At 45.0% G+C, this 13266-nt stretch overlaps 1 pseudogene; it reads left to right on the top strand.

Moving 5' to 3' along the window:
• LOC141628997 (xyloglucan glycosyltransferase 4-like) overlaps positions 1-13266 on the top strand; it is a 157552-nt pseudogene that overhangs the window by 131113 nt on the left and 13173 nt on the right.

The following is a 13266-nucleotide window of genomic DNA, read 5'->3' on the forward strand; positions in this document are numbered from 1 at the left end:
ACATGCTAAAAATGGGTCTTTTGCTTTTTCTATTTTGAGCGAAAATGTGAGTTCCCATAAAATTTATGGAAAACACTCCTTGCCTTGGAAAAACGCAACTGCTTTGAGCCTTACAAATCCGATTTTTCTTTTATATTTTTAAATGAGAATACATCTTACAAACCTATGAACATTAGAGTGAATAAGTATTAAGATCCTTCTCTTACACACTTCTTTCCTCTATAAATAGCCCTCTCATTTATCATTTATTACAAAGACTTTGAAGAGCATTCATTGTAAAACACTTTGCAAATCTTTTCAGCATTTAAAGCTTTGTTCTTCAATCATTTGCAAAACCGTTTTTCTGTTTTCAAAAGTCTTCGATTGTTTTTCAAAGCTACAAAATCTCCAAGTATAAGTTCGCTTCACTGTTGCATAAATAATATGTTCAATGATTATCGTGTTTAGGTCTTAATTGTAATCTCCATGTTCTTAATGACTCTGTAAACCCTTGAGATAGAACTTAAGTCTTGAAGCGGAGTAGCTTTGAGCAAGGGAAAGTCTTGAAGCGGAGTAGCTTCAAGCAATTGCAACCAGAGTAGGTTGGCGAGTTATTTTCATTGTAATGGTTTAGTTAAGTTTGAGTAAATTTCTAAACAAGTAAGAAAATAACGGTTGGACGTAGGCTCCGGAGTAGGAGTTGAACCATTTTTTTAAACATCGTCTTGTTTGGTTATTTACTTTTACGTTCTATTATCATTCTACTTTTATTCATCAATCTCGCTGCCAGTGTTGTGCAATAGTCACTCATACTGTTGCATAGACCTCCTGTACCTCTTGTGAACTTATAATCCATTAAGTTTCTCATGTTTGTACTTAATAACTCTTACTTGTGTTAGTCTCTAACCAAGTAAAGGAGAAATTTTTTAAAAGGTACACCTAATTCACCCCCTCTTCCTCTTAGGTGTTTATCGTTCTTAACTCTTTAGATTGATTCTTTGTGTTGGGTGTTTTTGGATCAAATTCAAGAAGTTTAAGCCTCAGATTAATGATGAAGCTTCTGATGGTGAGGATTCCACTACTTTTCCTATGGTTCTTGTCCAAATACCCATGTGCAATGAAAGAGAGGTAATTTATTGTTTTGCCAATAAAATACTTATAGTGTATACAGCTTATTCATTTGTCTTAACATTAATTTACCATACTCTTTACTAAATTAAAATGTAAATAAATAATCGAGATAGAGAGAATATTACAATGAAAATTGTGTCCGAGTAAATTGGACACCCAACACATACTAAATTTATTTTTAAGCTGAGTTTGTAGATGTAATTCCATAGTGGTGAAATACACTAACATTGTTCCTCCAATTATTTTACTCTCGCTCCATGACATTACATGTTTGAATGTTTCTTGCCATGCTTACCGTTTTGTCATTGTCCCATGTATGCTCTTTGATATACGGACTAGTATATATACTAGTATAATTGATTATATATGACAAATATATGTGTAGCTATAATAACCCTATATCCTTAAAAAAAAAAAGTATTCCTTCTATATTTGTTTTATATGTGATATACCAGATCTTCTACATTTTTTATTATGTTTTGTGTGCATTGTACTTGTTTAGGTATTTTTTATCAAATTGGTTGATTAGGGGTCAATGCGGTCTTACTCGTTGGTCGATCGTATGATGGTTCGTATGTTGATGCGTAAATAGAGAAATTAAGTGCGAAATATAAATTAACACATGAGATTTGGTGACGCGGAAAACCCAATGTGGGAACAACCGCGGGGGGGATGGTACCCTTCCAAATATTGCACTATACTTGAATAGGAGGATGGTTACAGTAGTAACGTAGTGCTAATCTTGCTGGCACGAGGTATCAGGCCTGCAAGATCTTGGACGGATGTATATGCGAGTATGAGAATATGCTGAGGTCTTGACGTCAATGTATGAGTATGTGGATGTGTTGAATGTCCTTCTTGATTTGCTTCCTTGGCTATTTATAGGGTGAGAACCCTAGATATGTCCTACTTTAATTATGGAAAGGGAATATAATTTCCATAAGAAATCTTTCCATATTCGGCCGTCTTCCCCAATTCTCCCTGATCTCCCTGACTTCTCCCTAACTTCTCCCTAACTTCTCCCTGACTCTCCTTTCCTTAATCGGGACGTTTCCTCTGACGGGCCTTGGTCTTCTTCCCGCATATGCCAGCCCGTTCCCCCTTCTCCAATTACGGGCTCCCTTCCTCCTTATCACTCCTCCCATAGCCTTTTATTTCATCAAGTGGGCCTTCCCTTTATTGTGCTATTTTTAGCCCAAACAGTTTGCCCCAAATTTCTTGTGAAGTACGCTTCGAGGTGTCGAGCAAGGAATTTACGTAATTGAATGCTAAAACCCTAAGCCGTCATTTGTACTTCTTTTCATGCAGCTCTATCACGTCAGCCGCCCCACTCCTCTTTTCTTGCACCCTACTCTCCCTCTCCTCTTTATAACCCCAACCCCCACTTTGTATTCCATTTACTTCAAATCATTTCAAAAACTCTCCCTCTCTCTAAACCCTCAACCTTCCTCTTCTCTTACCTCGCCGGCTTCACTGTTCCGCTCTCCATTGCTACTCTCATTAGGTATTCTTCCCCTTTTCATTCTTTGATCTTCATTTTCTCTTTTCCACCATGGGTAAAACCCGATCAACCTCTGCAACCGCTGACTGTAATCTTGACCCAACTTTTCCTTCTCGGGGACTCTTTAAGTATCCCCACGACTGTGATTCTGCTTTAATTGCTGCTGACATTCCCACGATCAAGGGTTTGCTTGGTCTTGGTGACGAGGTGGATATTGCCATCCCTGAAACGGGTCAGAAAGCCGATGCCCTTCGTCCCGGATGGGTTTGTTTTTATTTGTACCCGTTTAAATATGGCCTCCGTTTTCCTTTTCCCAAACTCATCCAAGATTTCATTTTTACGAATAACTTTGCCATGGCACAAATTTCTGCTGCCATCTGGAGGGTTCTCCTTTACTCTCTAGCCGCCGGTCAAAACACTGGTAATTTTATTACCTTGGGAGACCTAGCCCATATGTACAACATCAGGTCCCTGGGTAGGGGTCAATTCTCATTCCGGGGCCATGGAGAGGCTCCCTTCAGGCATGTGTCCAAATCCCGTGATGAGAAATGGTTTGAGGACTTCTTCTTTGTGAGGAAGGACTTCATCCCGCCTTCTGCCGACTACATCTTCGAGAAATGGGTTATAACTTCGAGTAAGTAACCTTCCTGTCACCTGATTTATTTATCTCGTTGCTTTCTAGCTTACTTCATCATCTTCGTGCAGGCCCATGTGACCTGACTTGTATTGGTGCCAAGATCCCTGCCTGCAGCAAATTATTCAGTATCTCCGAATCTGAGAGAAAGTTCCCAGACCTGCTCCCTGGTTTTTCACCTGCTTCCTCTTCCAACCCTCTTCAATCAGCTCACAGCATCTCTTCCGGTGAGCTCACCACAATCGTTTCAGTTTGCAGCTTTTATTAATGCTTGAATTGTCCTGACGCCTGAGACTACATCTGCCTGCAGGCTCAAAAGTTGATCCTTTAGAAATCATCCTCCAAAGTGCCAAAAGGAAGAGACCTTTTGCCAATCCTGACGTGGCATCCGCCTCCAAGAGGAGTGCTCCCGCTACTTCCTTCTAGACTCCTCCTACGTATTCCAGTTCTACTGTTCCTGAGCCCTTAGTGTAACACCTCACGATAATTGAAGAGGTCCAGTGATAGGCTTAAATGACTAGTGCTTAAAGGGATTGAATGTACTACTCGTATCAACAAAGTGCACTTTCTTTTATGGTCATCCATGCGAAAGAACTCCAAAGTTAAGCGTGCTTGACTGAGAGTAGTCTTAGGATGGGTGACCTCCTGGGAAGGTTTTCGGGATGCGCATGAGTGAGGACAAAATGTGCTGTAAAGGACCCGTGTTGATCTATGGGCCATGTACACAGCCTGGTGAGCTATCACAAGTAACCGCTCCCGACCCGGTTTGGGCCGGGGTGTTACAAGTGGTATCAGAGCAACCTTGCGACCGTGTGGTGATCGGAGGCAGTTGTTATACGCTCCCGGAGGCAGTGGTTATACGCTCCATTGTGATCACACACCTAGCGGGGGAGGATTCTGGGTTAGCGGTTATGCTCTCAGGCGCAACGAAGACGTTGCGTTCTTCAAGTGGGGGTGACTGTAACACCCCACGGTAATTGAAGAGGTCCAGTGATAGGCTTAAATGACTAGTGCTTAAAGGGATTGAATGTACTACTCATATCAACAAAGTGCACTTTCTTTTATGGTCATCCATGCGAAAGAACTCCAAAGTTAAGCGTGCTTGACTGAGAGTAGTCTTAAGATGGGTGACCTCCTGGGAAGGTTTCCGGGATGCGCATGAGTGAGGACAAAATGCGCTGTAAAGGACCCGTATTGATCTGTAGGCCATGTACATAGCCTGGTGAGCTATCACAAGTAACCGCTCCCGACCCGGTTTTGGCCGGGGTGTTACACTTAGAGGTTGACCCGTTGTCTCGCCATCCGCCTACTCCTCCTATCAGTCATCATGCTTCATCTAGCGGAGGTATTACTGCTCATTTCCCAGAGGGTTTTGGGAATGTGGACAAGGTACCATATTGGCCGGAGATCGACCAGTTGCTCTTCCCTCCTCTGAAGGAGACATTCTCAGAGTTCTCCCCAGAGGAGATGGCTGAGAATGACGTGCACAACGCCTTCATGGTGAATGCTCTTTATCTTCTACATGTTTGTTTGTTTTTGTTTAGATTCTGCCCTTCGACTTCCCTTGCTAACTTCTGACTTTCTTGCCCCAGACCCTCTAGTCTGCACTCTATAATAGGAAGATGATCAACATAGTGCAGACCACTAGCCGTGCCACCAACGCCAAAAACCAGGAGCTAAAGGGGACAATTGCTGATTTGGCGCAACAGCGGTCTGATCTGAAGGAGCGTGTGGTGGAGTTGAAGACTGAGCTTGTTGTCACCAAGAAGAAGCTGAAGGAAGGGGCTGATCAGCTGGCTCGCACTCAAGAGGTGTGCAGCACTTTCTCTGACTCCCTCAAGCGCTCTGACGAGAAGATCAGCGAGCTGATCTCCTTGGCCACCAATGTTGTTGCCTATGCTACCTGGCGGGGAAAAATCAGCGGGATGCGTGCTGATCTTGAGGAGGCTCCCACGCAGCAAGCTATAGAGGAGGAGGAGAGACAGCTGGAGATGCTCTACCCCACCCAACTTGATCTGAGTGCGCTGATGCCTGAAGTTGGGAAGGTGAATTCTCCTGCATTGGCTGAGCAAGCTGCTGGGGGTGACGCTAGAATGTGCCAGGATGCTGCTGACAGAGCTTAGGAAGCTATGGCAGCTGAGGATATGCAAGCTGGTGCGGTACCTGAAACAGGAGGTCAGCAGGCAGAAGAGATGCCAGAGGTGGAGGTCATTAATGTGACCGATAATTAAGTTGTTTTTTTTATATCAATGAACGTTTTGGCAGTCTGGCCCAGAGGTGGCAGACTTGTAAGTTCTTTAAACTCTTTTCTTGGTTGATCCGCCAAGGTGGCGGTTTGAACTCAGGGGCCGTGTTTTTGCCATATTTTGGAATACCCTTACCGCAGTTTTGGCAAGGTTTGATTTACATCTTGTGCTTGTTTCTTTGATTTCCTTAGTTTAGGAAACTGCCGTGTCAGCCTGTCTGGCCGATTTAGGCGAGTCCTGTCGTCCTGAAAAGGTCGACTTTCTGACTCAGCTAGCTGCCGTGTCAGCCTGATAGTTGATTTAGGCATATGCCGCAATGTAAGAAGGAGGGGCGGTGTCAACCTGAGAGGCTGATTTAGACCAGTCTTGTCATCCTGAAGAGGCTGATCAAGACTAAGCTAGCTGACGTGTCAGCCTGATGGCTGATTTAGGAGTATGCCGTAGTTTTGGATTACTTAACCTTGTTCATGACGCAAGGTGTGTTCATCACGTTTAAAGCCAGCAGAGGCGTAATTTAGGCAAGTTTATCGTCATTCTAGGACCAATGGGACGCTGCAGGATTCTGGTAGCGCAGATATCTCTACGTTCCATGTTCGTGCATTTTGGGGCCCTGATTAATTGCGATTATTGCGAGCTTCGTCCAGGGGGTGGTATCAGGGGTAGCTGGGTAAGCGTGTTTAGCTGTCAACCAGGCTCCCTTTCGTATGTTCCACAGTCCGCCTGGTGAGGGTGCTCCTTGTGGAGAAAATAGGTTAGGCATGTTGGAGTGCCATGTGCCTTGTCACCCCGCGTTGGCGATTGTTGACAGTCTGCTAGATATCCTTTCAAAGTACCATAGACACCGGTGGTTCGTTGAGTGATGTACCTAGAGAAGTCTGAAAATAGAAAAATCTACTAAAATGGTGTGAAGTACCTGTCGCCATCTCATGGGGTACCAGAGCAATTGTGGTCCCAGGACGCTGACAGACCACACCATCTAGCAGTAATTTAAAATTTAAAATAGCTAGAGATACCAGAAATAAGAGTGAAATTGGCAGTATGCCTACTACCGAATTTTTATTTTAATTTCGAAATGTTTTAGCTTTCATAGTACATCATTCTGAAGGCTAAAGTCTACTTATTATTAAAAGTAATATCTCTTCAGGTGAAGCATGTTCCATGGGCGTTGTATGATTTGACCGTCCATAGTCATCAGTCTGTATGCACTATGGCCAACAACTCCTTCTACCTGGTATGGTCCTTCCCATTTGTAGGCGAATTTGCCTGCTTTTCGGTTTTTAGTGTTTTGAAACACCTCTCGGAGAACCAGGTCTCCTACCTCCAGGAGCCTGACTTTCACATTCTTGTTATAACTTCTGGCCACTGACTGTTTGTAAGCAGCCAAACGTATTTTTGCGCTTTCTCGTAGCTCGTCAATTGTGTCCAGGCTTCTGACCATCTCTGCATTGTTCAATTCCCCTGTCATATTTTCATACCTGTAAGTAGGAACTATAACCTCTGATGGAATGACTACTTCTGCGCCAAACACCAGACTGAAGGGTGTTTGACCTGTTGCTACTTTTGGTGTCGTTCTGTCTGACCACAATACAAGTGGCAATTCATCTGCCCACTTTCCTCCTAACTCCTGTAACCTCCTTCTTAGATTATCCATAATGATTTTATTGCTGGATTCAGCTTGCCCGTTGGACTTTGGAGTCCTGGGTGCTGACTTTTTAGGGTGATGTTCCACCTGGCACAGTATCCCTCGGTGTCGTTAGAAATAAATTGTGAGTCATTGTCACATATGATCTCTGATGGGATACGAAACCTGCAAATGATGTTTCGTTTTATAAACGAAATGACTTGTTTGTCCTTTATTTCCGTGAATGCTTCTGCCTCTATCCATTTGGAGAAGTAATATGTCATTGCCAGCATCCAGGTTCTGTTTCCTGTGACTCGTGGCAAAGGTCCTACTATGTCCATGCCCCATGCCATGAATGGCCAGGGAGAAATGATAGGGTGCAAGGGTTCTGCCGGCTGATGAATCATTGGTGCTGAGCGTTGGCAGGCGTCATATTTGCGTGCGTACTCTACTGCATCTGCCTTCATTGTAGGCCAGTAGTATCCCTGCCTGAGGGCTTTATTTGCCAGACTCTTGCCCCCTGCATGGTTTCTACATTCGCCACTATGGAGAGCGTGCAACACAGTCTGTGCTTCTTCCTTTTCCAGGAAGCGTAAGTAGGGTCATGCCAATGATTTTCTCAATAGTATATCGTCAATAAGTATGAACCTGGAGGCCTTCACCCTGAAAGCTCTCACTTCTTTCTTGTCATATGGTAGTTTGCTATGACGCAACCAGTCTAAGTAAGGTGTACGCCAATCCCCGTCACCTTCCTGTTCGGCTGTTTGGTCAGGCGGCTGTCCGGTTGGCTGAGAGTTCTCGCCTTCCTCTGTAATTGTCTGGATTCTTTCCCCGTTCTGTGAATCCTCCAGTTCTCCCTTATCTATTTCATCCGCCTTCTGGATGGAAGGCTCAAGCATGTGTGCTATTGGAATGCTGGATAGTTCTGTTGGCTTGAATGTTTCCCCCAGAGTTGTTAAGGCATCTGCTTCTACATTCTGATCTCTAGGGATCTGTCTAAGCTTGCAAGTTAAAAAATTTTGTTTTAATTCCTTTGCTATCTTCAAGTACGCAATCATCTTTGAGTCCCTGGCTATAAACTCATCATTCACGTGATTAACTATTAGTAGGAAGTCACTGGATATGTGCAGGTGTCTACTTCCTAATTCCAAAGCTAGCTTCATTCCTAATATCAAGGCCTCGTACTCTGTTTCATTGTTGGTTGCCTTGAATTCACATCTTACTGCTTATGCTATCAGGTCTCCCTGTGGTGACCGCAGGATTAACCCCACACCGACCCCCCTTTGGTTGGAGGCTCTGTCAATGTGCATCTGCCAGACCTCTGTCTTCTTGCTCCCTTTTAAGGTAAGGATTTCCTCATCTGCCAGATTCTGGATGGTTGGGCTGAAGTCTGACACGAAGTCGGCCAGTTCCTGTGATTTGATTGCTGTTCTGGGGTCATACTGTATATCGTACCCACTGAGGTGCACAGACCATTTTGACATTCTGCCTGATAGTTCAGGCTTCCTCATGATGGATTTCAGCGAGTAGTTGGTCACAACATGTATGATGTGGGACTCAAAATAGGGGCGCAGTTTGCGAGATGCTACTACTAATGCTAGTACTAACTTTTCAAGAGATGTGTACCTGGTCTCTGCCGGCAGCAGAGACTTGCTCACGTAGTACACTGGCTTCTGCTCCTTTTCCTGATCTCTGACCAGAACAGCGCTCACTGCCACCTCTGTGACGGCCAGGTATAGGAATAGTGGTTCTCCTAGCTCCGGCTTTGACAGCAGTGGCGGGCTGCTGAGGTAGTGTTTCACCTCTCTGAAGGCTTGCTCGTGATCCGCAGTCCATTCAAACTTCTGACTTTTCCTTAGTACATCATAAAACAGCCTGCACTTATCTGAGGATCTTGAAATGAACCTGTTCAGGGCTGCTACCTTTCCAGCTAGTCTTTGAACATCTTTAGGCTTCTCAGGTGACTCTAGCTGTAAGACGGCTTTGATCTGCTCGATGCTGGCCTCTGTCCCTCTTTGAGTTACAATATAGCCCAAGAATTTGCTAGAAGATACTCCGAAGGTGAATTTAGATGGATTTAGCTTCATTTTGTATTCCCTGAGGGTGCTGAATGTTTCTACCAGGTGCCGCATATGATCTTTGACTTTTCCTGATTTCACCACCATGTCATCAATATACACCTCCATAGTTCTTCCTATCTGCTCTTTAAACATGCGGTTAACCAGCCTTTGATATGTGGAGCCTGCGTTCTTTAGGCCAAATTTCATGACGTTATAGCAATATATTCCTCTTTCGGATATGAATGCCATTTTCTCTTGATCTGCAGGATCCATCTTAATCTGATTGTATCCACTCCATGCGTCCAGGAATGTTAACATCTCATGTCCAGCTGTCGCATCTACCATTGTGTCAATATGAGGTAGCGGGAAGGGATCTTTAGGGCATGCCTTGTTGAGGTCGGTGAAGTCCACACATACTCTCCACTTCCCATTCTTCTTAGGCACTACCACTACGTTAGACAGCCATTCTAGATATTTTACTTCTCTTATTTTGTTTGCTGCCAGCAGACTATCTACCACTTGGTTGATCACCTTGTTTCTTTCCGCTGCAAACTTTCTTCTTCTCTGTTGGATGAGATTACACTTTTGGTCCACACTAAGCTTATGCATTATGATGGACAAATCTATTCCTATCATGTCATTGTGTGACCATGCAAAACAATCCATGTTATCCTGTAAGAACTTGATTAGTTGTTGTCTCAAGCTTCCTGTGCATCCTGCTCCAATGAGCACAGTTCTTTTTGGGTGCAGCTTGTCCAGGTTTATTTGGTCCAGCTCTTCTGCTGGGGGTTCGATGTATTCGTCCTGGACAGGCTGCTTCAGTAATTGCTATGTGGGAGGACTGGAAGTACACTTAAGTGCCTTCTTATAGCAGCCTCTAGCTTCCTCCTAATCTCTTCTTATTGTCTCCACTCCCCATAGTGTGGGGAACTTTATGCATTGGTGATATGTTGAGGGGACTGCTTTCATCTGATGTAGCCACGGTCTTCCCAGAATGACATTGTAGGTGGAAGGTCCGTCTATAACCAGATACCTGACTTGCTTGTTTACTCCTCCCATATAGGTTGAGATGACTATTTCTCCCAGCGAGTTGGCTGTTTCCCCACTGAAGCCTACTAGCGGAATAGTCTTCTTTTGCAGATCTTTCTCGCTGAATCCCATGTTTTCTATGGTTTTCAGCATGATTAGGTTGACCGCGCTGCCTGTATCTACCAAGACCTTCTTAACTGTGCAATTGGCCATTGATAAGGTGATAATAAGTGCGTCATGATGTTCTCGTTCGTCGTATGTATCTCTTTCATCAAAGCTGACAGCTGGTAGGTCGCTGTTAGAAATTCTGCAAGAATTTGCTGGCCTGTCTCCTTTGGTCTCGATAGCACGTCTCTTGGCTGCTGAGTATGTCAGTCCGCTTAGGTCTGAGCCGCCTGTTATCACGTTTATGATTTTGGTGCATGTGGGTTGGTCTGCAGGCTTGGCGGAGCCTACCTTATCCTGCTGCTTGCCCCCACGTGGTAATAGGTGGCTCAGCTTTCATTGCTCATACAGGCGCTTGATCTCTCTTCGTAATGTGTAATAATCCTCAGTGTTGTGCCCAATATCACGGTGTAACTCACACTTCTTTTTGTTATCCTTTCTCCATGCTTGCTCTCCTATTGGTGGGTTGGGCCATCTGACTCCATCTCCAATCTCCCTGAGTGTCTTCAGGATTCCTACGATACCTGTAGTGAATCCATATTCTGCCAGAGTAGGGAGTTGCTGGTTTTCCTCGATTCTGTTGACTCCCCTTCCATATGGTTTGTACCTCTCGTCTTTCTTGCTGGTGGTTTGTTTTCTTCCTGATTTCTCCACGGCTGAGGTACTAGAAATACTTGGCGTCCTAAGTAAGCTGGCTCTGGCTAGGATATCTTCCTCCAATCTGATTGCGGCAGCTGCCTTCTCTTGCACTGCCTCGAAACTATGGCAGGGATGCATAGTTAGCTGCTTGTATAGGTCGGAGTCATGGTGGAGGCCTCTTCTGAAGGCTTCTACTGCTGTCGAATTGTCGCACTCTCGTACTGCTACCTTCTCATTGTTGAATCTGGTATTGTACTCTCCAATGGTCTCTCCTGCCCCTTGGACGATCCTGTACAGATTTCCTATGTGCTTCTGTGGTTTTCTGCTGCTTGCGAACTATTGAGTAAATGCGTTCACCAATTCAGCAAATGTAGATATCGACCTGTTAGGCAGGCTCACAAACCATCGAAGTGTCGGCCCTACTAAGGTGGATCCAAATCCTTTGCACATGCAAGCCTTCTTGACTTGCCCTACAGCTGTTACTGTCATCATCTTCTGCTTGTACTGACTTATATGATCAAAGGGATCTGCTGTGCCGTCGAAGAGGGGCATATTTGGATTTGTGAATCCCTTTGGCATGGCTGTGATGGATATGGTGTCCACGAATGGTGAGTCGGCAAAGCTGTCTAGTGCTGCTTTCTCGAGTGGGAGTGGCAACCCTGGGACCCTGCTCGGTATTTCTTTTAACTTCAAGTACTGTTGATTTGTTATGCTGCCCGAGTCTGGGGTCCGTCTATCAACTGCCTGCTGATTCAATATACTGCCTCCTGATCCGAACTCTTGAAGGTTCTGATATGTTCCAGCTGCTGGAGGAGTTGTTGTAACGACTGTCCCCTGCTGCCAGTTCACTGGTTGGTTCAACTCAGATCCTACTCCAGGTGTCTGATCGATCATTGTGGGGCTGCTGACAGGGATGCTACCTGCTCGTGCTTCCATACAGCTGGCCGCAGGCCAGTTACCCGGCGTGAGGTATCCCAGCCCTTGCGGGGTTATCCTTCCATCTTATGGTATTGTGGACAGATGCAACCTGGTTACTAGTTCAGCCGGTATCTGTTGAAGTGGATTCCTGCTGCCTGATGCTCCCTGTGTCAGATCTACTAATGGAGACCTTCCTATGTCTGCCCTGCCCGCTGGAGTGGCAGATTGCTGCTTCAGGATGTCTATCTGCGCCCAGAGCTCTTTGTCCCTCTTTCTTGCTTCAGCTTCGGCTTTCTTCTGGTCTTCTCTCATGTTTTCCATGGCTTTCTGTAGATTTTCTACGCCGGTGAGCAAGATTTGTGTTGGGCTAGGTGGCGGGGTGAGGCCTGAACTCGCAGCTCCTTTATCTGATCTGGCTTGGGTTGAAACAGCAGGAGTCCTAGGAGGTAGAGAGGTTTTTGCTGTTGGTATGATTCATGAGGTGTGTCCGGGAGCCTGTGTTGCCACTGTTGATGTTGGGTTTTGAGTAGAGGGCGGTGGTGGCGATGGATGTCTGCTCCCTGACACGGCGTCCGATGCTTGCTTATCCATTGTGTATTTAGAGTATCAACGATTGACGACCACAATGCCCCAAGGTGGGCGCCAAACTGTTTAGGTATTTTTTACCGAATTGGTTGATTAGGGTCAATGCGGTCTTACTCGTTGGTCGATCGTATGATGGTTCGTATGTTGATGCGTAAATAGAGAAATTAAGTGCGAAATATAAATTAACACGTGAGATTTGGTGACGCGGAAAACCCAATGTGGGAACAACCGCGGGAGGGACGGTACCCTTCCAAATATTGCACTATACTTGAATAAGAGGATGATTACAGTAGTAACATAGTGCTAATCTTGCTGGCACGAGGTATCAGGCCTGCAAGATCTTGGACGGATGTATATGCGAGTATGAGAATATGCTGAGGTCTTGACGTCAATGTATGAGTATGTGGATGTGTTAAATGTCCTTCTTGATTTGCTTCCTTGTCTATTTATAGGGTGAGAACCCTAGATATGTCCTACTTTGATTATGGAAAGGGAATATAATTTCCATAAGAACTCTTTCCATATTCGGCCGTCTTCCCCAATTCTCCCTGATCTCCCTAACTTCTCCCTAACTTCTCCCTGACTCTCCTTTCCTTAATCGGGACGTTTCCTCTGATGGGCCCCTGGTCTTCTTCCCGCATATGCCAGTCCGTTCCCCCCTTCTCCAATTACGGGCTCCCTTCCTCCTTATCACTCCTCCCATAGCCTTTTATTTCATCAAGTGGGCCTTCCCTTTATTGTGCTATTTTTAGCCCAAA

The sequence above is a fragment of the Silene latifolia genome, chromosome Y (genome assembly GCF_048544455.1).
Source record: "Silene latifolia isolate original U9 population chromosome Y, ASM4854445v1, whole genome shotgun sequence".
Lineage (NCBI taxonomy): Eukaryota > Viridiplantae > Streptophyta > Magnoliopsida > Caryophyllales > Caryophyllaceae > Silene > Silene latifolia.